This window comes from Macaca mulatta, chromosome 12 (assembly GCF_049350105.2).
Source record: "Macaca mulatta isolate MMU2019108-1 chromosome 12, T2T-MMU8v2.0, whole genome shotgun sequence".
NCBI lineage: Eukaryota > Metazoa > Chordata > Mammalia > Primates > Cercopithecidae > Macaca > Macaca mulatta.
The window spans coordinates 129,439,157-129,464,739 of NC_133417.1; the positions used below are offsets into that span (position 1 = coordinate 129,439,157).

The window sequence follows — 25,583 nt, forward strand, 5'->3', positions numbered from 1 at the left end:
AGGCCTAATTAACTATACCAAGTTACCAATGAGTGAGAAGCCCTAAGGACATGCACTCAGGGGTGAACAATGAGGCCTCAAAATGAAGACAATTCCAATCAATCTGTGGGGCTATGGAGTGGGTATACAGGAGTTGAGCCTCAGCACATCTGCCCACAAAACAAGACAAAATGAAATAGAAACTACTCTGACCATTCATAAATGCTGTCAGTTTGATTTTTTTTTTTTTTTTTTTTTTTTTGACACAGGGTCTCACTCTGTTGCCTAGGCTGGAGTACAGTGGTGCAATCACAGCTCACTGCAGGCTCAACCTCCTGAGCTGAAGTGATCCTCCCACCTGAGCCTCTCCAGTAGCTGGGACTACAGGTGCATGCCACCACACTGGGGTAATTTTTGTATTTTTTGTAGAGATAGGATTTTGCCATGTTGTCCAGGCTAGTCTTGACCTCCTGTTTCCAAAAGATCCTCCCACACTGGTCTCCCAAGTGCTGGGATTATAGACATGAGCTACCATGCCTGCCTGGTCTTCAGTTTGAATTTTTGAAGAGGCATGGCATGTGTGACTTTTTCCAAAATGTCATTTTTAAGATTTAAAACAGCTATCATTATAATGTCATTAGAACTACACAAGAAAAGAAATAACAGTATCTACTTATGTGTTGGCATCCTCTCATAAAAATGGGGACAATTAAATTGCTTCAGGACTAAAATTAATTACTTCAAGGCTAAAATTATTCATTTTATCCATGCAGGGAAGTCACCATGTAGAGATGGTTTTAATCTGGTTAATGACTAATTTTCTAGTTCTAAAGGTGAAAATGAAGCTAAGTTGTTGGAAAATATAAGAATAAGACTTGAAAGATCTGAGTAAAGCAAGAACAAGTTTGTTTTTCTTTCTTTTTTGACAGGGTCTTGCTCTGTTGCCCAGGCTGGAGTACAGTAGCACAATCATAGCTGACTGCAACTCTGCCTCCCAGGCTCAATCAATCCTCCATCTCAGGCTCCCAAGTAACTGGGGCTACAGACATACACCACCACACCCAACTAATTTTTGCATTTTTTTGTAGAGATAGAACTCCTAGGCTCAAGCCATCCACCCTCCTCTGCCTCACAAAGTGCTGGATTAAAGTGTGAGCCACCAAGCCCAGCCAAGAACAAGTTTTTTACTGCGTCTGTTGCCCTAGATGCTCTCTACCACTATCACAAGCAGGCTGCAGTGAATGCTGAAACCAAGGGAGGGATTTAGAGTAGGGAATGTCTTAGTCCATTTAGTGTTGATATAACAAAATACCTAAAGCTAGGTAGTTTATAAACAAAAGAGGTTTACTTGGCTTGTGATATATGGTGGCTAGAAAACTCACAATTGGGCATCTGCATCTGGTGAGGGCCTCAGGCTGGTTCCACTCACAGTGGAAAATGAAAGGGGAGCCGACATATGCAGAGATCACATGGCCAGACAGGAAGCAAGAGAGAGAGAAGGGGGAGGTGCCAGGCTCTTTATAACAACCAGCTCTCAGGAGAACTGATGGAGTGGTGACTCCCCTCACCCCCAAAGGAGGGCATTAATTCATTCATGAGGGAGGCGCTTCCATGGCCCAAACACTTCGTAGTAGGCCTCTCCTTCAACATTGGGTTCCAGATTTCAACATGAGATTTGGAGAGGACAAACATCCAAACCATAGCAGGTGAGAAGGAGTTATCTGGGTAACTCATGGATCCCTTAAGAATAATGACTTTGCCTTGTCCAATTAAAGGAGAGGCACCAATTTCATTATTGTAGAGACAGGATTTTGCCATGTTGGTTAGGTATTTTATTACAGCAGCCTGAACAGCCTAACAAAGCATGCTTGGGGCTACATGCTCTAGGTTACTCTTTGGGGTTTCATTTCATCAGGCTGCCCAGAGAAATAACTAAGGGCCTCCTCCTCAGTGACTGACTGTCTCCATCTACTGAGATTTGAAGAGTTCCTAGGATGTGACACTTTTGGTGATAAAACCAGGACAGTATCTGTGACAGCTGGCCATGCTAGTTCCTCTTTTGACCTTTGCCAGGGATAACCAGATATTCTCTTATTTCTGAATCCAAAAGGTCAGACTTTCATAAACGAGGACTTACTTCACAATAACCCATACATTGGCTTACATTGCATTTAAGAAAATTCTAACCACATTCTTAAAATTCAGCATGGTTTTTGAATCTACATACAAATTACTGATTGTACCAAAGTCACACCAGCATGTTCATGCCTGGAGTTCTATCTGAAAGGGCAGAGGGTTATATTAGAAATTATGCAGGATGGTGAGAGGAAGGGGCAAGAGAGAAAAGGCAACATGGCTTGGGATTTGGGAGACGGAAGTGGTGGGAGTTTTGAGAGAGGAGTTTTAGGGGCTACTGCTCTGATGTGAGAGAAAAATTGGAGATGATGTTAAGACGTTTTTTCATGTGTACTGAGTGGAATTTTTTCTGGTGTCTCTTTGAGAGACTTCTTTAAAGATATTGTCTGCTTGTCAGTATTCTGTTGGGTGCTAACATGGGCCTTGAAGGGTTGGTGACACTTTCATTTCCTCAGATCATGATCCACTGCAGTAGATATTTGACTTTCCTATTCTTCAATTGTCATAATTAGTTGTTTCCCAGAGTACATCTGCATAATGTGGTAATGGACACGGTGTATCAGATACATTTAAAAAATGTATGACAACCTCGTTTCAAATATTGCCTGCCCTGACCAAGAAAACCAGACTGGAAACTCAAACCTGCTTGGTTTTACTCTATGTAATCTCTGTGAGCTAATTAACAGTGCCTTGCTGAAACACCAAGTGGAATTTCCAGCTGAGAGATTGCTTTAAAGTGATAGAGACTGCTTCAATTGTCCAAAGAAAGGAAACACATCTCATACAAAAATGTGAGAAAGGAAAGAAAATTTCCCCAGCAAAAGAAGAAGGCCAGAGGGGGCTAGAAATGAAAGAAAGTAATAATTTTTAAAAGACCAAATCTATATCCATAATAACTTATAAATGCCCAGGCTGCTGCTTTTTTATTAAATTTATTTCCTTGAAACTCATGACCGTCTACGTTGAGGCTTAGAATTTACTCTGACCTTATCTTTTATTCAAGTCATATATTTTTAATCCCTAAGCATATCAAACACACTGAGGAAAACCAAGAAAGAATTTTTAAATTTTATTATTTTTAAAGTTAACAAAATTATCCTATTATGTTGAAACTACCACAGAGTTATAATGAGAGTTAGTGTGAGGAGATTTTAATGATTTCAAACTCACAGTTGATGAGATTCAAACGACATTAATAATGTAAAATGCACTGTGTAAACTGCATTTCAGTCCATGGGGCATATGAACAAGCATGCTTTGTTAGACTGTTCAGGCTGCTATAATAAAATACCATAAACTGGGTAGCTTATAAACAACAGAAATGTATTTCTCATGGTTCTGGAAGCTGGAAATTCCAAGGTCAAGGCACCTGCAGATTTGATGTCTGCTTCCTGGTTCATAGACTGATATGGTTTGATCTGTGTCCCTACCCAAATCTCATGTCTACCTGTAATACCCAGTGTTGGAGGTGGGGCCTGGTGGGAGGTTATTTGATCATAGGGGTGGTTTCTCATGATTTAACACTGTCCCCCTTGGTGTTGTCATGGCAATAGTGAGTGCGTTATTGCAAGATCTGGTTGTTTAAAAGGGTATAGCATCTCCTCCTCTCTCTCCTCCTTCTGCTCCAGCCATGTAAGACGTTCCTGCCTCCCCTTTGCCATCCAACATAACTATAAGCTCCTGAGGCCTCCCCAATCATGGTTCCTGTACAGCCTATGGAATCATGAGACAATTAAACCTCTTTTCTTTATAAATTAGCCAGGCTCAGGTAGTTCTTTATAGCAGTGCGAGAACAGACTAATTCCTAGACCTCACCTCCTCACTATATCCTCATGTCGTGTAGGGGCGAGGCAGCTCTCTAGGGCCTCTTTCATACAGGCTCTATCTTCATGATCTAATCAGCTCCCCAAAGGCCTCACTTCACCTTGCGATTAGGTTTCCATTTGTGAATTTGGAGGAGGGGGCATAAACATTCAGACCATAGCCCATGCCTTGGACTGAGAACCTCAGATGTTTAGGAGAAAGGGGTGAAGAGACCAAAGGGTACTTGAGTGTGAGCTGTATTCCATTTTCAGCAAATGTAAACCTTTGGAGACAATGTGTGTTTATAATAAAAAACAAGGGGTAGCCCATGGCTTGATGAGTGTGAGTCAAACTGCTAATTTTATCAGCTAAGGACAGTACGTGTCACACTTTCAGATATCAAAAGTGTGTGTGCATAAGCATAGCCTGAGCAATGTAAACTGTGAAAATGCAGACTCCCAGGTAGCATGCACAGGGATTCTAATCCAGTACATCATAGGTGGCTCAAGGCCAGCTGCATTCAAAACAAGTGCCAACTCCCTCCAGTTAAATGAGGTAAGGCAGGGGATCTGAGGCTGAACTTTGGGAGACATTTAATTCTTTCATAAAGTCCACACAATGAGATCAACATTCAGAATATTAATATAAAATGGATTACTTTATGATTATACTTATTTGCCATTCTAAAATAATGAGTTAACTCCTACACACTTGATCAGGGCATGCTAGTGTGGGAAGAAGAGGGAATATGAGGAGGGGAGCCATGACACAGGCATCCCAAGTGGGCTAAATTGGCCTAAAACAGCTTTAGGGGTTATTGAGTGCAGCTAATAGCTTGATTTTCCACAACAGATTTATTTTTTCGTTTCTTTTCTAATGCTGAAAGAGGTTCACGGAGCCCTCTTTCTGTAAGTCCTGATCTCCCCTCAATCTGCCCATCATCTTTCTCATTCATTTTCCTAGTCTGCTCTAAGAACTATGCATGACCTTGCTTCAAACACCAACTTTCCTGACTCTTATGTGTGTTCTTTACCTCAAATAAAAACTGGTTTCCATGGCTCACTAACCTCTTCCCCCGAGTTGTCATTTCCACAAGACACACCAGCACTGCCCTCTTACCTAATTATTCTGAACAACATTCTTTTGACATCAAAGGGATTCTCTGAACATCCCTGTGAGACTTAAAACTCACTGAGCATGAATTTAAGACTCACTTTTGGCTTATTGCACTCAATGAAGGAAATAAAGACAGTGGTGAGGTAGCATTGAGCTTCTATGATCAATTATTTTGTTTGTTACTTAAAAGCAGTTCTTAGTGTAAAAGGACTATGGGGCCTTATAAGATGGAAGACATTGAATCCTCTTGGCATTCTGGCCCAGCACTATGATTCTTATCATCTATTTCTATCAAAGTGAGTTAAAGAATCTCTTCTTTAATGTGTAAATAACTGGCTAAGGCTTCTGAGTTCCCACTGCTCACTCTGGAGCTAGCAGAAGCTAGATGGCCTAACTCAGGGTGTCCTAAATCCCTAACTTCCTGATAGCCAGGACATCAATTCATACCATCTTCTCATCCTAGAAAATCATACAGAGATGTTTGCTGGAGGATCTCTGAAGTATAGCAAAAGTTGATTACAATTAAGAGTTTAAACCATTGCCCATATAATCACTGAGAAAAGCCCCTCTCTGTCCCGTATGGAAGTAAGTTTCTATATTAGCAAATTATTAAGTTAGCTTGTTCCACAGTAATAGAACACAACAGAAAATTAAAACCAAACCTGAAATCTGATGAGCGAGGGGTCAGGTAGGGGGATGTCCATACTTTAAGAGAAAGCTTGTTTCAAAATTTTACAATTTATCTAGAAATCAGACAGAAATGGGAAAATACCCCATTTCAGCAACCCATTTAAGAACTTTATAACTGGACTTCCTCTCCGGTCTTCCTAATATCGATTTTATTCTGACATCAAGAAACTGAGTCATTTGAGATGATGGATGTGCTAATTACCCTGATATGATCACTATACATTACATGTATTGCAACATCACTACGTGCCCCATAAATATTTATAATTATTTTGCGTCAATTAAATTTTTTTTTAAAGAAACTGAAGTTTTTAAACTGATCCATAGGTATATTTCATATATAGTCTATAACTTTTTGTTCAGACTTCCTGGATTGAGATCCTGTATCCACCCTGTACATTATTAGGGCAAATTACTTGGCTGTGCCTATGGACAAATTACTTTTCTCTTTCCCTCACTTTTCTTCCTACCTCTGTAAGGTACTCATCTTACAGAAATGTTGTGAGGAATGAATGAATGACTGCAGTTTATTTAAAATGCCTGGTTATCTAGTAGGCATTTAATAGTTAACCAAGACTATTGTGTGCAGATGTGGATATACAGTGCAGAGGGAGACAGAGGCTCTGCCCTTGGAGATTACAATCCAAATGAGGAGACGTGTGTTAAACAGTCACTCAGTGATAATTTCCTTACAGTGTTTATTTGTGCTATGAAAGAGGACTGCAGAGAGAGTGCTGTGAATCTGGTCAACAACTGGGCCCTTAGGAAACAGGAAGGAACAGATTTTAGACTGAGGCTTGAAGAAAGGGGAGAAGATTCACCCAAGGAGAAGGCAGACCCTGAGTGGAAGGGTTTGGGGAATATAGGAAAAACTTATACTCAAAGGAGAAATATAAATAGATAAGTCAGTAAGGTTTTAAGGAATGACATTAATCTTCATTGGGCAAAATGCTTTCTTTTTGGCTTATTTTTGGGTTTTTGTTTGTTTTATAGATTTATGGAGAAAGCTACAAAATGTAATCCAGATGTTTTTCCTCCCCAACTCTGAGGACCTGAACCTGACCTTTCCCTACCCCCAGCAACAGAAAAGACAATGGCCTTGACTTTCTGCAGACTCTGGAAATTTCAAAAACAGACCCACACAGAGACCTGGGACTCACTGACTTCTGAGGGAAGACAGCGTACCCAGGAAAGTGGAGAGGCAGAGATTTCAGGAAAAAAAGAAAAAGGTGAAAGCAGAAAGGCAGATGGAGAAGGAAGAATAATGTTAGAGGGTGTATTTGGGGCAACACTCTGAAGTCTGGGTGGGGAGTGCCCTGGCTCTTTGATTGGGCTAAGAGGGTGAGGTGCCTGGGATAGGAGAATAACTCAGCACTCAGCATTCCAGCCTTCCCCACTGTCTGCTATCTTTGGAGTTATCACTGACCTCCTTGAGTGAAGAATGACTCAGCCTTACCCTGGGTTCCTCTGTGTGTTTGCCTCTAAAATAAAGGCCAAGGCGATGTCCAGAATAGAGAAAGAAACAGTCACCAGCAAGTACAACACACACCTCTGTTAGGAGCTATATTATGGGCAAAGTGTCCCCCTGTGGACATGTCTGGCTGGAGGAACCATAAGTTAATGCTCCAAGTGTCCCCTTTCTTGAAAGTTTAGCTAGAGACATTGTTTTGCCTTCTACCCTCACCCTACAGTGAGACAAAGGAAGAGAGCTCTGACTGCCGTGCAATGGGTGGGGTGAAAAATGATGGTGGTTTGGACCAGGCTGATGGCAGCAGAAATGTGCAGATATAGATGGACTTTAGGAATCAAATAAACAGGGCTTGGTAACCGCATGTGGAGGAAGCTGTGGTGTGCACATCATGACAGCATCCACTTGGTAATACAGGTTGTCATGGAGCAACCACAAGAATTGACTGCGGATGTCGTTTACTGAAACAAGAACCACTGTAGGAGGAGCAGAGTTATGGGAAGATGACAGGAGCAGTTTAGAAAGTGTGGAGAAGATGTGCTGATGGACCAGCCCACAACATGTAGAGTAGGCAGTTGAATACAAACATCCAGAACTTGCTAGAGAGGTCTGACCTGGGCATATAAATGAGGCTTGCTGGCATATAAGTTGATGCCCAAGGACAATGTAAAGGTGAAAAGAATATGGCCCAGCAGTGATCCTCTGCAGGCACACAACATTTGAAGGTTGAATGGAGTAGAATTAATCAGCAAGGGATGTGAGGAATGGCCAGAAAAATAGCATAAAGACCAGGAGATTGTGATGACACTTTTATCAAGAAAGAGAAGGTTTCAAGAATTTAAGCTCCATAAGAACAATAGCTATATCCCTGGCACCCAGCATACTACCATACACATAGCAGATCTTCCATAAATCTTTGCTGAATGAAAGAAGAAAGGAAGGAGTGTCGATATATAAAAAGTCAATGAGAGGCCAATGTTTATAGGGCTCATTCACCTTAAACTTATTAGAGAGTAGTTGGGTGGCTTGGTGGCTCTGAAAACCGGACTGTAAGTAGGTGTGGAGAGAATGGGAAGTAAGCTTGTGAAGACAAGAGTGTATAGACATCACTGTGGTAAAGTTTGAGCGTGACTTGGAAGAATCAGGGAAACATCTCCATGGGGTCTATTTTTCTCTTAATTTGCTTTTGTAGGTTGGGAGACCTTTGCACCTATGTGAACAGGATCAGTAAAGAGATAGAGCTCAAAAGAGAATTAAGAGCAAAGGTGGTGGTCCTAAGAAGAGAGGGGCTAGTGCTCAGAAGTGTGGAGTTTGGCCTCTGATAGAAACATTAGCAGGTCCCCCACTGACATGGGAGGAGATGGAGATGGGAGCAGATGCTGGTGCTTTGAGGTTCTTTATGCTGGTATCTCAAGGTTTCTTGTTTCTCTCTGAAGTTTGAGGCAAGGCCACTAAGAATGAAAGTCATAGAAGTTCACAAGCTAAGGAAAGATGTTTTGAAAATGGTATGAAACGATGTTTTTGGAGAGTGGGAGATGATGATAAATAGAAAGTCATAATGAGATTATCTTCTGCTATTGAGTGTCCATTGATGATCTGTTCAGAGGGATGCGAATCTGTTCAGGTAATTTTCTCCAGTGGTTCTCTCTCTGTCTCTCTCTTTTTTGTTTCTGGGACTAATACAAAGAAAAGAGATAATTGGCTTCATTAAGAGTTAAGGTTTCATCAGATGATTAGAACAAAGGGTGCCTCTGAATAGCAGAGGCTTAATACCAACCCTTCCTCCCATGGGTATTTTTGTGGTATCTTTGGGAACTTTGTCACTAAGTCCCTCCAACTGTAATCTGCAGGGAATCCATTCCATACGGAATGCTTCCCAGGTGGTTTACTTGGCAGGTGACATGGTTTGGCTGTGTCCCCACCCAAATCTCATCTTGAATTGTAATGCCCACAATTCCCATGTGTCATGAGAGGAACCTGGGGTAAGTCTTTTCTGCACTGTTCTCATGATAGTGAATGAGTCTTGCAAGATCTGATGGTTTTAAAAAATGGAGTTTCCCTGCACAAGCTCTTTTTTTGTCTGCTGTCATCCTTGTAAGATGTGACTTGCTACTCCTTGCCTTCCACCATGATTGTGAGGTCTCCCAAGCCAGGTGGAACTATAAGTCCATTCAACCTCTTATTTTTTGTAAATTACCCAGTCTCAGGTATTGTATTAGTCCATTTCATGCTGCTGTTAAAGACATACCCAAGACTGGGCAATTTACAAAAGAAAGAAGTTTAATTGGGCTCACAGTTCCACGTGGCTGGGGAAGCCTCATAATCATCGCAGAAGGCAAGGAGGAGCAAGTCACATCTTACGTGGATGGCACCAGGCAAAGAGAGAGCTTGTGCAAGGAAACTCTCATTATTAAAACCATCAGATCTCATGAGACCCATTCACCATCATGAGAACAGCATGCGAAAGGCCTGCTCCCATGATCCAATCATCTCCCACTGGGTCCCTTCCATGACACATGGGAATTATGGGTGCTACAAGATGAGATTTGGGTGGGGACACAGAACTAAACCGTATCAGGTATGTCTTTATCAACAGTGTGAAAATGGACTAATATAGCAGGTGATAAATGGCTCTGGTGCTCCTATTTCACTTCCATGGCTTATATTCAACCCACAGAAAACTCACCAGATGAGTGCTTTTGCGCTAAAATGCTCCAGAAGTGTAGGCTGATCCTAGCATGGTGCCATTGAAGGGGAGTGCTATTCTTTTCCAAACGCAGCCCTCTTCCTTGCTTCCTTTAGTTTTCCTGTAAGTAATACAGTTACTATCTTCTATATTTTCCAATGGCAAGAAATACACTTCAAGTTCTCTTCATGGCATTCTAGAAGCGCCCCTCACTAGGCTTAAGGTGATGAAGGTAACATTCCTGCACCCCTGTCTAGAGTGGGGGTACTCAGCATAGCAACTGCTTCTTCCAAAAAGCCACCCCACACAATCTTCTCTTCTCATTTTCAGTTCTTCCTTGGAGGGTATGTGGGACTTTAAAAGTCATGTAATCTGTTTTTGAAGAGTCCTACAATGTTATCTGTCTCACTCTTTTTGCCTCATACTATGACTTGATGCCTCCCTGGAAGCATCTAATTCAATGTCCTGCCCACAGGGATGGATCATGAAATCCAATCTGGATAAAGAGCACAGTGAAGACTGGCAGAGACCTAGGGAGAAAGAAAGAGTTGGCGCCAATGGCTTAGCAGTTACAATGTGGTCAAAGAATGGCCCCAGTGGGGCTATTTGAACAAGCACTAAGAAATGATACAGGGTGGGATTGAAAGGATGTCTGCTGCTGACACAATCTGACACCTGCTCTTGACTTTAAGAGCTTGGTAGTTGACTCCCTGGTGAAGGGAAAAAGTGCTTAAGCAAGATTATTTGCATTTCAAAGGAAGAGGGGATTGAACAAGAAGGAACTGGGAACAAGCAGCTGGAAGTAGTAGCATTTGCAGGTAAGAAAGAGTTCCATCCTCCCTTCTTGCACTTGTGATATGTGGGGCTGGAAGAGATAAAAGGACATCAGCCTAAGACAGTCACATTGGAAGCTGTGTCCTCAAAGGACACCCAGGCTTCACTTACAAGGAAGAAGCCAGAGGGAACCTTTGGGGAAGAGATAGGATTAGAAGGAGCTGGCTGATCAGCATACTGGTTTAGACAAAAGGGTTTGGGAGTGGAGAAGAAAGAGAAGGGTCAGGAAGTAATGGAAGACAAGGGAGACACAGTAGGTACTTGAGTCCTACAAGGTTCTTTGTGGCTGGAAATTGATGCCTGTGGTCAAAGCATGGGGCTCAACTTCTTCATGGTCAGCTGACACCAGCTGCTCCAATGAGTCCAGTAAGCAAGTCACCTGGTTTTTCAAACCCCAATCTGACTATGTCATGTATGCTACTTCCCCTAACTTGAATTCATAAAGACAGGACTGATTAGTGTGATTTAGAGGGTTCTACATGGTCATCTCCATATCCACTATTCCACATCAGTCTTTCTGGTCATCTTCTATCCCTTAAACTTTCATCCCTCCCATGTTCTGTCTGTTGCAGGGCCTTTGCATATGCTGTTTGTCTGGCTGGAATACTAACCCCTCCACTTATCATTTAGTTAAACACTATTCAGCTTATCTGAAAGCTCAGCTCAAATTCCTCTTACTCCAAGCTGACTCACTTGACCTCACTGACTGGTCAAATCCCCTTTTTACGGTTGATCACTTAGTGTCTTTTTAACACTTACCACAGTTACAACTATATGTTGTTTATGGGATTGTGTGATTAATATTTCTCTCTTCCAAAAGACTGTAAGTACTATGAGGGCAGGAACCATGTGTCTTCTTTATGCAAACTCTATTCCCCAGAGCATAGCACAATGTCTGGCATCTAGTCCTGCTTTTGGTGAATATTTACTTGCCTAAAGGATGAAGAATGGTTTTCACTGGTTGGCACTGGGGGCGTGGTGTGCAACTGGCCCCTGAAAGGCCCAGCTAGTGAGCTGCCTTACCTCAGAATCACAGCACTGGTGCCTCCCAGGTCTTCTATTGGCAATGGATGTCCTGGCAGAAATGGGAGCTGGGCTCTAAAAACTCCAACGTCTCTTGAATTACATTTACTTATTTTTTTAAAAAAAGATTTTTCTGAGGCTATTCTAGCAGTTGATTTTTGTAGTTTGGCTATGATTCAGTAATTTCCCTGAAAGACAGGGGCCCTGGACTGTTTCCCTGAGAAGAGTCAGTCCCATCCCTCTTGGATAAGAGCACATTGTCTGTTCACAAGGGACCTTCAGAGCTCTGCTTCTTGGGGGAGAGCCCAGGAGATGCAGCAGCTGCAGACTCAGTGCTCCCAGGGGGTCAAAGGTCAAAAGGTCAAGGGTGTCTTTCTGCAGGATACCCCAATCAACAAAGTCTACCGAAAGAACTATTTGCCTCCCAGTTCCTAAATTCAACTTCCTGCCCTAGGCTATGGGCACTGCCATTCTGAAGTTTCACTGTATTATGATTTGTGATATCAATAAACATGAGCTTTGATGTTGACTTGGGAGAAGGGCTCTCCTAGCTTAATGACCAGTGAGTGATGTTGTGTAGTTTTTTTTTTAAATATGTGCTGTTCAATCTCCAAAGGACCAACTGACTTGGAGAGACAGAGAATATAAAAGTAGTTTGTTCTTTACTAGGAATGTTAAGTTCCCCATAAGCAGGACTCTTGTCATTTTCAGGCCTCCGTGTTGAATACACACAAATATGACAAAAACAAATACCATATGCTTCCCTCATTGGTCACTTTCAGCTCTTCTGTCCAAATAACTGTACTCCAAAGTGGTACAAAACAATCATGAAGAATGAATTTACTCACAGGAAAAAAGTGAGCCATTGCTTGTCTGAATTGTCATGTGGGCCAGCAGGACCTCCAGGGAAGAGGCAGCACCGAAAAGCAAATATGGTACATAATATGGAGAAGGGTGGCTTCCAGGAACAGCCATTTTCTTTGTAAGAGATGGAGTTCTGGCAGGCACAGGCCTTCTGTGTCTTCAGAAAGCCATGCCACAGAGTCATGGATTCTGAGACAAATACTTGTTTACTAGTTGCCACTCCAGGGGTCACCTGTCAAAAGGCCAGGGGTCAGATCAATTAACTGTGAAAAATAGAGTAGATAAAGTGAATCACACACTGAACTACTTAGTTGCAAAACTCTCAATTTACTTAGAGAAGATGTTTCACTTATTTACTCATTCACTGTTTTGTTTGTTTATTTAATGATAATTCATTGAGTACCTAAAATTGTGTTGGGCCCTAGACTGGGGCTACGAGGCAAATTAGGTAGACCTTTTCCATTTCTTCATATTTGCTCTTCCCAGCCATTTCAGATTTGTTTACATTATTGATGGATTCAAGAATAACGTTAATAACTTTTCTAATTTATTCTAAGAACAGCCAAGGTTAATTAAAGAAGAAAGTCATGAAAGAGAAAGAGGGAATCCTGGATGACTGCCTGGCTCTTTAAACCTCAGTTTTCTTATCTGTGAAATATGGGGATCCGTTACACGACATTACATAAAGTCGGTTCTGTTTTATAAACATACAGTGAAGCCAACATTTTCTTAGAGATCTGATTGGTCACCGATCCAGTCTTTACTGTTTTGTAATAAATTACCTTAAAACATAGAGAGTTGAAACAACCTCCATTTTATTGTATTTCATACTTTCTATCAATGGAACATTCAGTTGAGTCTTACAGGGGTGTGTGGCCTGCTCCACATCGTGTCTAAGTTCACTCTGACATATTCAACTGACAGATGGGCTGGTCTGGAAGTACCGAGATAAAATCCCATGTCCAGAGGCTTGTTTGGGATGCCTGGGACACTGGGCTCAGCTGAACGGTCATTGTGGTGTCTAGAGATGGCTTTTCCAGCATGACAATCTCAGGGTAGCTGGAGTTCTTACACAGTAGGTAGCTCACAGCTCCCAGAGTGTTCCAGGAGAATTAGGCAAGAGATGCAAGATTTCTTTTGAACTAGGCTTGAAATTCCCAGAACACCACTTCTGCCACATTTCCGTTGGTCAAACCAGCCCAGATTCAAGGGAAGGGGAGAAATAGACTCAACCTCTCAATGGAAGAATTGCATGGGCCACATGGAAGAAAGGAATTGATGGCAGCCAGCTTGGAGGTAAGCTACCGTAGTCACCAGGAGCGTTTAAATGGTACAGTGCCTGAGACTTGGCAATTAAAAATATAAGTCTCTCTGTGACCTTTGATTTCTCCTTCTCTTCCTGTAAGCTGAATCATGGGAAAGTTCGATAAAATACCTCACGATTACAAGTGATTCCTGAGCGTGGATGGACTCTGGTATGAAAATGCTTAGATGGGCTTTACATTGAATGAAAAAGATCTGGGAAAATTTTAAAAAGTGCAGAAGGCACGTAAGACATTAGGTCTCTTAGCGGATGCATGGATCAGCTCACAGCCCCTTCTCTCCATTTTGAAACCTCTAGTGAAAGGGATTTCTCTCCTAGACCCCATCCTTGTACTTCCCATGGTGTTTATCAGGTGTCCGAGGGTACACGTCTTTTTTCCATGACAGATTTCCAAAAACCTGAAGCTTTGATTCCTCTGCTTCTCTCACAAGGCACTGACAAGTTTTCAATCACTCTTTCCTGAATACACACAATCACTGTGATGGGGTTCACAGGAAGCTGGGAATAACATAAAGAGTAGCTTGAGATCAACTCCCGGTATGAGAAAAAGGTGATTTCATTATCTGTAATGGCTAATGTTCAACAGCTCACCGAAGCTCACTAATAGGCAATAAAAGTGAAAACATCCACTGGGGGTTTGATTTCTGGTCTGTGTCTTGGTAAATTAAATAGTGCACACTTTGTGGCAAGAGACAGAAAAGAGTTGTACTCTGAGTTTTCACGAGGAGACAATCTTTTTACCCATGAACTCGCTGTCTCTGTACACGCACAATTTTGGCCCAGGCTTTTCCTTTGAAAGGTAATCTTTGCACAGTGTTGTAAAATGTAAAATAGAGGTTCCTCTTCAAAGAACTTCCTCCCCGTCTAATTAGGAATAAACAGTAACTTCTCTTAAAAGCAAAATTTATTCAAAGACCTACGCTAATATTCTTAAATATCTGCTGGCCATAATAAAGAAATCAACGTACTTTGGGTTCTTAGCTCTCACAATTTAGCCTAAATATTTGCCCTGGCATGCTTATACTGGTCCAAGAAAGCATTAGGTTATAGCCTGTTCCTCTTCCTTATTTAAAAGTGTTTTTACCTTCCTCAGCATTCCACAAGTTACTCCCTCCTTCCTTTGTTCTCCTCTACCTTTGCCTTTTTTAAAAAGTTCTAAGTTGCCAGCCAATCAGGACAAATACAGAATATGAGGTCCCATTCCAGCCAATGGAAACCGGACACAGCAGTGAGGTAGACGCATCAGGTTATAAATGACCCTGTCTTCTTTGTTAGGTGTACTCTCGTGGCAAAACTGCTGGCTAGTGTACCCTTTCTGCAGGAAGTAAAAATAGCTTACTAAATAAATTAAACTTATGTTCAAGTGCTGTTTCTTTACGGCACCAGAGAGCAAGCATTTCAAACGGTGGGTGGGTGGAAATTCTGCTCAACACGGATGGGGGCAGGGTAGTTGGTGGTTGAGAAAGATTAATCATTACCCTCTTGACAAGTTTAATTAGTAAGAAAATGGAGGAAAATTGAGAAAAAGGAAAGCCTCCTTATTTACATTCTACTACAGAATCAATTTCAACATCATAAAAAAAAGTAAGACATGAATTACCCAGAAAACATAAGGGCTCCTTGTTTTTCCATAAAATGTGAATACCACATAAGCAAGAGCATACTGTTATTGTGTCTTCTGATTCTAACTATACTCTTTCATTCTCTTTCCACCCTAAAGGAAATTTTTTAAAGATAATGCTTTCGGAACCCTCCTGCAAGAAAACACAACATTTCTTATGATTATATAATCACTATATAATACCTATAACTGCATAACAATGAATGTTCTCATTTTTTATTACTTATTTTCTACTTACTTTCATATTTCAAACCCTGGCTCAATATCTCGCTTGCTGTGTGTTTTGGGGCAATTTACTTAGTGTCTCTCTATTCCGTGATCACCTCAACATTAATAATTATACATATCCATATGACTGTTTGGAAAATTAAATGAGCTAAAATAGGTTCAGAACAATACCTGATATAAAGTAGCTGCTCAATATGTCTAACATGAAAGTAACAAACACTTTCGCCTATATTTTCTCATTTAATCCTCAAAACAAGCCAAGCAACATTAGGGAAACAGGATCACATTAGGAGTTACAGGTCTACATTCTGCAGCCAGACTCTGTGGGTTCCAATCCTGGTTCTCTGTCTCACTAGATATATAATCTTGGCAATTTGCTAAATCTATCTGTGCCTTAGTTTCCTTATTTGCAAAATGGGAATAAGGAGAGTACTTGTTTCACAAGTTAAATGTGATATTATACACAAAGCACTTAGAGAAATGCCTGGCACGTGGTAGGTGCCGCCATTTTATTTGCTGCTGCTGAATGGAAATGGCTTGTGTTGCATTAGTGTGCGCAGACGTGTTAGTTTATAGTAGGCTCCCATGCAGGGCTGGTTTCACCGGTCACCCCGGGCCCCATGCGTAGACTCTTTTAACTTGTTTTCATGTTCAATTGTCACTGTCTTGAAATCCTTAATAAGTATTTGAAGAAAGGGGACGGCATTTGCATTTTGCACTGGGGCCTGCAAATTATGTAGCCAGGCCTGCGCCTGCTTTCTGGGATTGATTCAGGAGCACAGTTGCTCATGGGCCACTCTCATGCTGACTCATGTGAGGCCGTTCATTTATTTTGGGGCATCCTCAAAGTTCAACATTTCTGCACATTGAGCTTTGCCCCTATTGTCAGAGTAAAGGGGCTGGGGGCCAGCTGGGTTCTGTTCCTGGTTTGGTACTTTTCAGTTCCACTGGTGTAATGTGAGATGAAATTATCACAAAGTATTGAAAATCCACACTCACAGTTCACATTGTACTGAATAGGTAACTTGTATCAGAAACGTGTTTACTATTACGTGAGAAGCCATTGGGTTAATACAAAAGAAATGCATAAAGAGTGTTAGAAAATGTATCAGAACTTCTTGGCCAGGCATGGTGGCTCACTCCTATAATCCCAGCACTTTGGGAGGCCTAGGCCGGTGGATCACCTGAGGTCAGGAGTTTGAGACCAGCCTGGCCAACATGGTGAAACCCCATCTCTACTAAAAACACAAAAATTAGCTGAGCATGGTGGCAGGAGCCTGTAATCCCGGCTACTTGGGAGACTGAGGCAGGAGAATCACTTGAATCTGTGAAGTAGAGGTTGTTGTGAGCCGAGATTACGCCATTGCACTCCAGCCTTGGTGACAAAAGTGAAACTCCATTTTATTAAAAAAAAATGCATAAGAACTTCTTGTCATTATGTAGTTCTTCAATGAATGAATATTAAAGATCATATAGTATTATTAGGCAAGAGATGGAGAATTTTTAATGGTAATGGAGGTCTTTATACTTAAAACAATTGGGAAACCCCATATTACACTGAAGTTTCTGAACTGCCAGATCCATTTCAATTCACATTTGAGCCTTCTTATTTCCTTGTTCAAAACCTCGCACACAGCAAGCGTACAATTAGCATGTTTGCAGTGAGTGACATAAGCCTAATGGATTGATCAGATTTCCATCTTAATAGGTCAGATGTGGGAAATGTATTAGGTTGAGCTAACAGAAATAACAAGGGACAGTGAATACAAAGAGGATCCTGGAAGACATGTGAGATGGAGAAGGGGAGAGTACAGACTGCTTAAATTCTTGGAATCATAAGAAATGATGAGTCAAGATGAAGCAAGTGCACAGTTGGAGGACAGCTTGACAGAACAGAAGTGGGTTTGCCGTGGAAGTAGGCAGACACCATGCCAGTGTGCTCCAGAACGGCATGCCTTCTCACTCAAGTTACGTTCATGTTGCTCCCCTGCTCAGAATATTCCCGTGACTTCCCAGCCTACAAAGCCCCCAATCCCTATCTGGTCTAAGTACTTCCTACTCTCTCTCCCCACCTCCTTCTGTTCCAGCCACATTGTTCTTCAAGCTCCTTCTTAAACATGCCCCGCATATCCCTGGGTCGTCAATGTTCCCTTTGCCTGGAACACTTTGCTATTATTTTCTTCATTCCTCACTTATTCAGGTCTTTTCTCCAAGGTCGTATCTTCAGAGTTAACTTCCCTAACCACCATGTGTAAGATAGACAGCACCCCAGTCATTCTCAAGCACTTTATCTTTTTAAAACATTGTATTATGTATTTACTTGTTCCATTGCCTGTTAGTTTCATTTCTCATCAGAAAGACACATCTTTCTCTTTTGTTCACAGCAGTATGCACAGAGCTTAAAACATTTCCCAGCTGAGTCAATGCTCAATCAATATTTGTTGAAGGGATAAATGGATGAATGGGTAAATGATTTTAAAACCCACGTGCAAATGAAGAAAGCAGTCATTAGAAGAAGAGCAATGTATCGTCTACTAGTTCTGCCTTGGGAGATGATCTGGGGAAGTGTCGGGGAACTGACAGAGAAAGAGATCACAAGGGGGTGGACTTGGATTTTGAATTTAAAGATTATATTGAACCTGCAAACTTACAAACACCCTGTATACTACAAACTTGTTGTGTCTTCTTATACAGTCATAGTCAGTGCCAGTAAACTGAGAGTTTTGGCAAATCCTCAGTAACTCACCTATTCTCTGTAGTGGACACTGTCGCATGGAAGGAGATCCCAGGATTCCCCAGGCGTGTTCTCCTGGTATCGTGGCTTCTGACTTGCCTCGGGTTACTGAGCCAACTTGTTACCTTCGGTGCTCTGTCTGCTTTTTGCTTTTACCAAGGAGAATTGATTCCACTCGAGGAAGTTGCAACAAGTAGGAGAATCAACCAACGAAGAAAGGGATGAATTCACTCTCTGAGAAAATATTACCCTAACCAAGCCCATGGAGCTCTGAGTATTTGTGGTAGATTGTATGACTGTTCCAAACACTACACTCTCTCCCAGTAACACATCCGAACTCTTTGCCATGTGACTGTATGATGCCTCCTAGTAAGGTAGGTTGGGAAAAGCTTCTTGCCTCACTGACTTTCAGGTTGGCCATGTTACTTGCTTTGGCCAATGAAATGTTAGTGCAAATACCATGAATAGAACTTTCAGTGTACTTGTTTTGTTTGGCTTGCCCTCTTGTGCCGTATTCCAGGAGAGCTTCCCAGGGTGACAGATACATGCAACCGATTTAAGCCCAACCTGTAGGCAGAAGCAGAGCTACCCAGCTAATCTGCAGACTTATGGGTAAGAATAATATATGTATGTTATTGTAAACCACAGATATTGGAGTTGTGTTTTTATACCATAAAAACTTGATTAAGACAGTTGTTGGAACATTTTCAGTGATATTTCTGATAATTGTGCCTTGTATATCAAGCAAAGTTGCTATAGCTTAGTTATGTTGTGTTACACACCCATTTTGCCTAAATCCTACATCAAACTATGAGAGTCAGACTTTTCACCTCTAGGATGACTAGGAGGTAAGCTATCCTTCTTTTTCTGTTCCAGGGAGCCTGTCTGCTTTAGAAATGCTGCCTGATGGACCAGCACCAAGGACATTTCTTCAGAAGAAAAGCTCTGTGTCTTTCCCATTTCTCTCTTACATTCTTTTACGTAAGGCAGGTACTCAGTAAATTGAACTGATTAGTTGCACTGACCAATAAGGTAGTCATTATCACATCTGGCTATTTAAATTTAAATTATTCACAATTAGACAAAATAAAAATTCAAGTTCTCAATAGCCACATGTGGCTAGAGGCCACCATATTAGACAGCACAGATATGGACCATTCCTATCATAACAAAGTTCTGTTGGACAGTGGCTATGTCTAGATTCTAGAGGTGGGGTAATTTATTAATTTTGAAGGCTGGGAGAAATAAATTCTTTGTGGTTTGTTGATATGAGTGCTGGGATGATAGGATGGAGAGAGGAGAAAGGGAATAAAAGAAAAAAAATGAGCTCTATAATCTCCTTTTACCTTTGGTTTAGACATAAATAATCTTTATGAAACACTGCCTGGTGTGTTGGTTATATTCATTTTGCTGATTCTTCTAGAAACATTCTAGGGCACACAGTTCACCAGTCACATTTACTGATAAACGGGTATGTGTGTATGGTTCTTCCAGAGGGTATCTCAACAGAACAACCATGTTTCAATTCATCTCCCAATGCAGGGAATGTTTCAAGGTTTGTAATCATAACCTCCAACACCTCCAAAACTAGAGACAAAAAGAACAACAGAAAAAAGGAGAAAATGTGTTCAGTGCTGAAACGAGCACTCCCAGCCCCAGGTCAGTTACAGCAGTGGCAAGCATTATGTTTGTCTCCACAAGATTCATCAAGCTATATGGGCAAAGACTCAGCAAGTAGAAGGCAACAGAGCAGGGGCTAAGATCAGCAATTTATCTGAGGCCAAATACCACAAAACAATCGGAGACTCATTATGTAAACTAGCTACAGGTGTATTAGTTCCATTTCCGAGACTTCCAACAGGTTTTCATACATTTCACATTTAACATCAGTATTAACCTTAATATAAGAGACACTGCAATAATTTTTTATAGTACTTGGAAATGAAAATTCTCAGGAGGAACTTTTCAAAGGATTTTTCAGTTCCATTTTTCTTATAGGAAAAGTTTCATATCTAAGATAATACAATCTGCTCTTAAAATAGACTGAAGAGTCTCTATTCCTTTCTGAACTTTTGGGTCATCTTTGGTCATTGATCCCAAGGAGTGTATTTCTAAGTACTCAGGTTTTCTTCACTAGCAACAGTCCTTGGACTCTGTCATCCCTAGTAGCTGTCTTACACAGTATCCAGCACTCTTTAGCTAACGCTTGCCATCCTTCCAACCCATTTTGCCTAAATCTTATCAAACTGTGAAGGTCAGATTTTTCTAGACCTTCTAGAACTTCCACTGCAATGTATTTTGAGCCTCATCAAGACCACCAATCCAAGGACCCCATAACTTTCTTATTATTTTGACTTCCTTTCTTAGTGTCTATTACACAGTCCATTATTACAACTACTATCTTCTAAAAACCCTTAGATGCCATGCCCCTGTCTCTGATGTACATCTCTGATGTACCTTCCAGGGAAGACTCTGAACCTGGTTTTGCCCAGTTTTTGCTTCTTTTAACACTGCCAACTGGATGGCTGCGCTGGCCAACCTCTACTGTGCACTCAACACACTCAACATAGTCCAGGATTTATGCCACATTGCTACATTTTAAGATAATAATTTCAACCATCCCATCTCTCCTCACATCAACCCTCCAGCCCCCTTAAATAACAGCAACAATGTTGCCCTATTCTTCATTAAGAAGGTAGAAATTATTGAATGGTGCTGGACTGAACTGTATTCCTCCAAAATTGATATGTTGAATACCCTCACCCCCACCTCCAGGGTGACTATAGCTGGAGATGGGGCCCTTACAAAGTAGTTAAGGTTACATGGGGTCACTAGTGTGGGGCCCTAAGTCAATGGGGCTGGTACTCTTATAAGAAGAGGAAGAGACCCCAGAGTGTTCACTCTATCATGTGAAGACAAAGCGAGAAGGCAGTCATCTACAACCCAAGGAGATAGCCCTTGCCAGACATCAATGCCACTGGCACCTTGGTTTGGACTTCCTGTCTCCACAACTGGGAGAAAATTAATATCACTTATTTCTGCTACAAAGTCTATAGTATTTTGTTACAGCAGCCCAAGCAGACTAGCACAGATGGAAACCATCACCTTATCACCAACAAATCTACAAACCTCCACACACACCCATCTTCCTTTCCTTCTCACCTAGTGTAAGGGGAGGTCAATCTCATGACTACTGCTTCTCAAGAAGTCTTAAAGCTTCTCGAAGACTTTGTTCGTTTGATCTATTCTTTTTGCTCTTGTAAATCAATATCTACTTCTCTGCAGAATTATTTGCAACATCCTGCAAACGTGCTTCAGTATCTCTCATGTTAGAAAAAAATTATGTCCTCATCTTTCTCGTACTGCCACCACAGTTATTGATTTCCATTTCCAATTCAATCTCTTGAAAGAGATGACTACACATTGTTTTCATTTGCCCACCTCTCACTCACTCTTCCCCTACTGCAGCTCATGCTAATTGCTACATTTCCTTGATAAGTTCACTGTTGCAATTATCTAATGCTGCATATCAAAGCACGTTAACTTTGTGGCTTAAAACCGTAACAGCTCACAAATCCTCTCATTGGACAGGATTCAGTAGAACCATCTGGGTGGCTTGAGGCTGTAGACAAGAATCATCTGAAGGCTCACCCATTCCCATGTCTGGCAGTAGGGTCTGAGAAGGTCAAAACACATCGGACTCCGACAGCAGAGGCTCTTCCAGCATCTTTCTATAGCTCTGTGTGGTCTCCATGTGAAATGTCCAGTATGGCAGCTTCACTGTAGTCAGATTTTTTACATGTTAGCTCAAGAAAATGAAGGAACATGCCCCAAAACAGAAGTGCCAGCAACTATGTGTGTAAAAAATTAAACTAAAATTCAGTGGTGTAAAACTACCATTTCTTATGCCCACTAATTCTGTGCGTCAGGAATTCAAACAGGACAGAAGGATGTCCTATCTCCTTGCCATGTCTGGGGCCTCCTCTGGAAGTTCAAAGACTGGGAACTGGAGTAGTCAATGTAAGCCAAAACGTCCGTCAGAATATCCACAGAAAGCCTCTCCATAATCCTCACTTGTGGGAGGGAACTGATGGGAGGTAACTGAATCATGGGGACGGTTCCCCTCATGCTGCTCTTCTTATGATAGTGAGTGAGTTCTCACAAGATCTGATGGTTTTATGGGGGCTTTCCCCCTTTGTTCGGCACTTCTCTTCCCTGCTGCCATGTGAAGATTACCCTGATTGTAAGTTTCGTGAGGCCTCCCCAGCCATGTGGAACTGTGAGTCAACTAAACCTCTTTCCTTTATAAATTACCCAGCTTCGGGCAGTTCTTTGCAGCAGCATGAGAACAGACTAATACACCTGGGCTTCCTCAAGATGTGATGACAGGGTTTCAAGCATGAGCCCTGAGAAAGAGAGAGAGAAAGAGAGAGAGAGAGAGAGAAAGAGAAAGAGAGGATTGAGACCAACTCACGCTAAGTCATTTTATGACCTAGCTTTGGAAGGCTGCGTATCAAAGCTCCATTTTGGGACTGCAGCCATTTATAGGGCCTAAATATTGTATTTGTCCTAATGAGTCCAAAATTTATTCCAGTTTCAAAGATTTACCCTAAGCTTTGATGTCTCCACTTACAACTGATAGGTTTTTCAAACTTATCAAACGTAAAAAAGGTAACTGTAGATTTCCCCTATCATCCTCTAGTCTTATACATTTCAGAAACTACCATGATCAAGCCAAAATTCTGAGAATTGACTTTGCATTTTCCATTTCCCTCTGTTCCTTCCCTCCAATTCATCAGTAAACCTGGGTTCTATCTACAAAATACGCTTCAAATACATTCTGTTTATTTTTTCATCATCACCTTAACCTGAGACACCAACATCTTTTTCCTGGATGACTAAGGTAGCCTCCTAACTTGTAGAAAGCAACAGGAACATGTTTGTGAACATGTAAAGTTTTTCATACCCTTTGATCAGCCTTCCCTCAATGTCATCTAAATAAAACACCCAGGACTGTGTTGGGGTGAAAGCTCCTTGTCTCTGAACACCACTGGCTTCCACCTTGCAATGCCTCTCTGATGATAGGAGCCCAGAGAAATGGCTCCCTATTACGTTTGTCTCAATGGAATTATGTACTATTAGTGAAAAAATATTCACCTTGCCTAGAAAAGCATGGTGAATGTAAAAGAGTATTACATCTTTTTCTCTGTTAACCTGACAACGTTTTTCAAGATACACAGATCTTGTTAATTAGGTACATTTCCCTTGATTTAATAATTTATCAAAAATTGCTTACTGAATGCCTTTTGTATGCCAGGCCTTATTCTCTAGTTGCTGGGGAAACGGGTAAACAAAACAGAGCTTCAAACAAGGAAAGGGCAGACAACAAAAATCAAATGTGAAACGTGTCAAGAGGTGATAAGAGCTGTGCAGAAAAATAAAGCAGAGAAAGGGAGGTGGAAAGTGGCAGGACAAGCACAGGGTGTGCACTGGTTTCCATCTGTTGGTCAGGAAATGCATCCTTTCAAGATGACGTTTGAGCAGAGAACTGGATGATGTGAAGGAGCAGTTATGTGGGTATCTCAAGACAAGTGTTCCAGGCAAAGGGAATAACAAGTCCAAGGACCCTGAGGCTGATGTGTGCTTGGCATATTCAAGGAACCACAAGGAGGCCAGTGCTGCTGGAGCAGTGTGACCAAGGAGAGGCTGGTGAAGGATGAGGCCGGAGAGGTAGATCAGAAGGACACTGATGGTTCATTGAGCAGACTGTGTAATAAGGCTAAGAGTATTTTAATGGAAGGGGTGCTCTTGTTTTCTAACCTTTGGTGCATGCCAGAGGTAGAGAGGGTGTGTTATCAGCCACAAAGAAACCTCCAGTGTAGTAGGCATATGTGTGACATTGGTTTCCCTTATGAACCCCAACATCTATTCAATATATGCAAAGCACAAGATGCAATACCTGGATGTAGCAGTTTCCCACTAAATGAAAACTGTTATTGTTTCTTATCAAGTTTGGAGTTCATTGGAAAGTCTAGGTTCAAGTCCCAAATCCAGCACTTACATCTTGTCTGTGTGACCTCCAGCAAATCACCTAACTTCTCTGGGCCTCTCTGACTATGGTGTCAATAAATGGATTGATTGACAAAATACATGGCATAGCATAGTGCTTGGTACATATTCAGGGCTCAATAACTTTCTTATTGTTATCATCAGGGAGTTTCTAAGCTCCTCCCTTTGTTGCAACAGCATGGAAATGAGAGATATCCTACAGACATAGTGGACATTTTTATGGGCATTTCTAGACCCTCTTCCCCACAACTGTTTTCCTTGCTTTATTAATGTCTCTGTTCACTGGGCCCCCATCACTCTGTATTCCTTGTCCTGCTTTATTTATCCTCCATCACAGTGATTGACACAAAATCTGCTGGACATCTACTTCAGTACTATATGTCTCTTTGGACTAAAATACAAGCTCCCTGGGGGCAAAAGGAGCCTTTTCTTCTTTAGTTCATTGACTTAGCTCCAATGCATAGAATAGTGCCTGGAGGATAGTAAGCTCACGAGTAACATTTGTTGAATAAATAAACAAACAAACAAAAAAACAGATTTCAGGGGGCTCTTCCATCAGAAAGAATGGGTAATACCCTAAGTCACATACCTTGACCTAGCCATTTAGCACTCTGATTTTCCTAATACAGAGCGACGTTCCTTTACATCATTATCATGAACATTAGGGAACTGAACATCTTGGATTTCAAGTCTGACAATTTGGAGAGCTCTAGAGTTAGACCAATTTACTTTGCCAGAACAAGCAGCCAACCCTATCTCTACACCAGCCTCATGTGGCCCCTTGGGGCCTCACTCTGCCAACCACCCTGTGAGCTGAGACCAGGTAGTGAGTGCTGTAAATTTCTTCCATTAGTGACAGCCAAACAATCCTTTCCTCCACAGAATTGGCTTCTTATTTAATTAAGTCACATATTTCTATTTGTAATTTCTCCAAGGGGTCATTTCAGATATTTCACTTCCTGAAATTATAGTGATTGTATATTTTAGGTTACTTGCAACCCTGCCTTA

General features: G+C 41.5%; 1 long non-coding RNA gene across 1 annotated transcript; it reads left to right on the forward strand.

Moving 5' to 3' along the window:
* The first annotated feature begins 244 nt into the window (after positions 1–244).
* Positions 245–8,759, forward strand: LOC144333511 (uncharacterized). Its single transcript, XR_013402204.1, has 2 exons — positions 245–386; positions 6,718–8,759. It is a non-coding gene; the product is annotated as an uncharacterized LOC144333511 (long non-coding RNA).
* Positions 8,760–25,583: the final 16,824 nt, after the last annotated feature.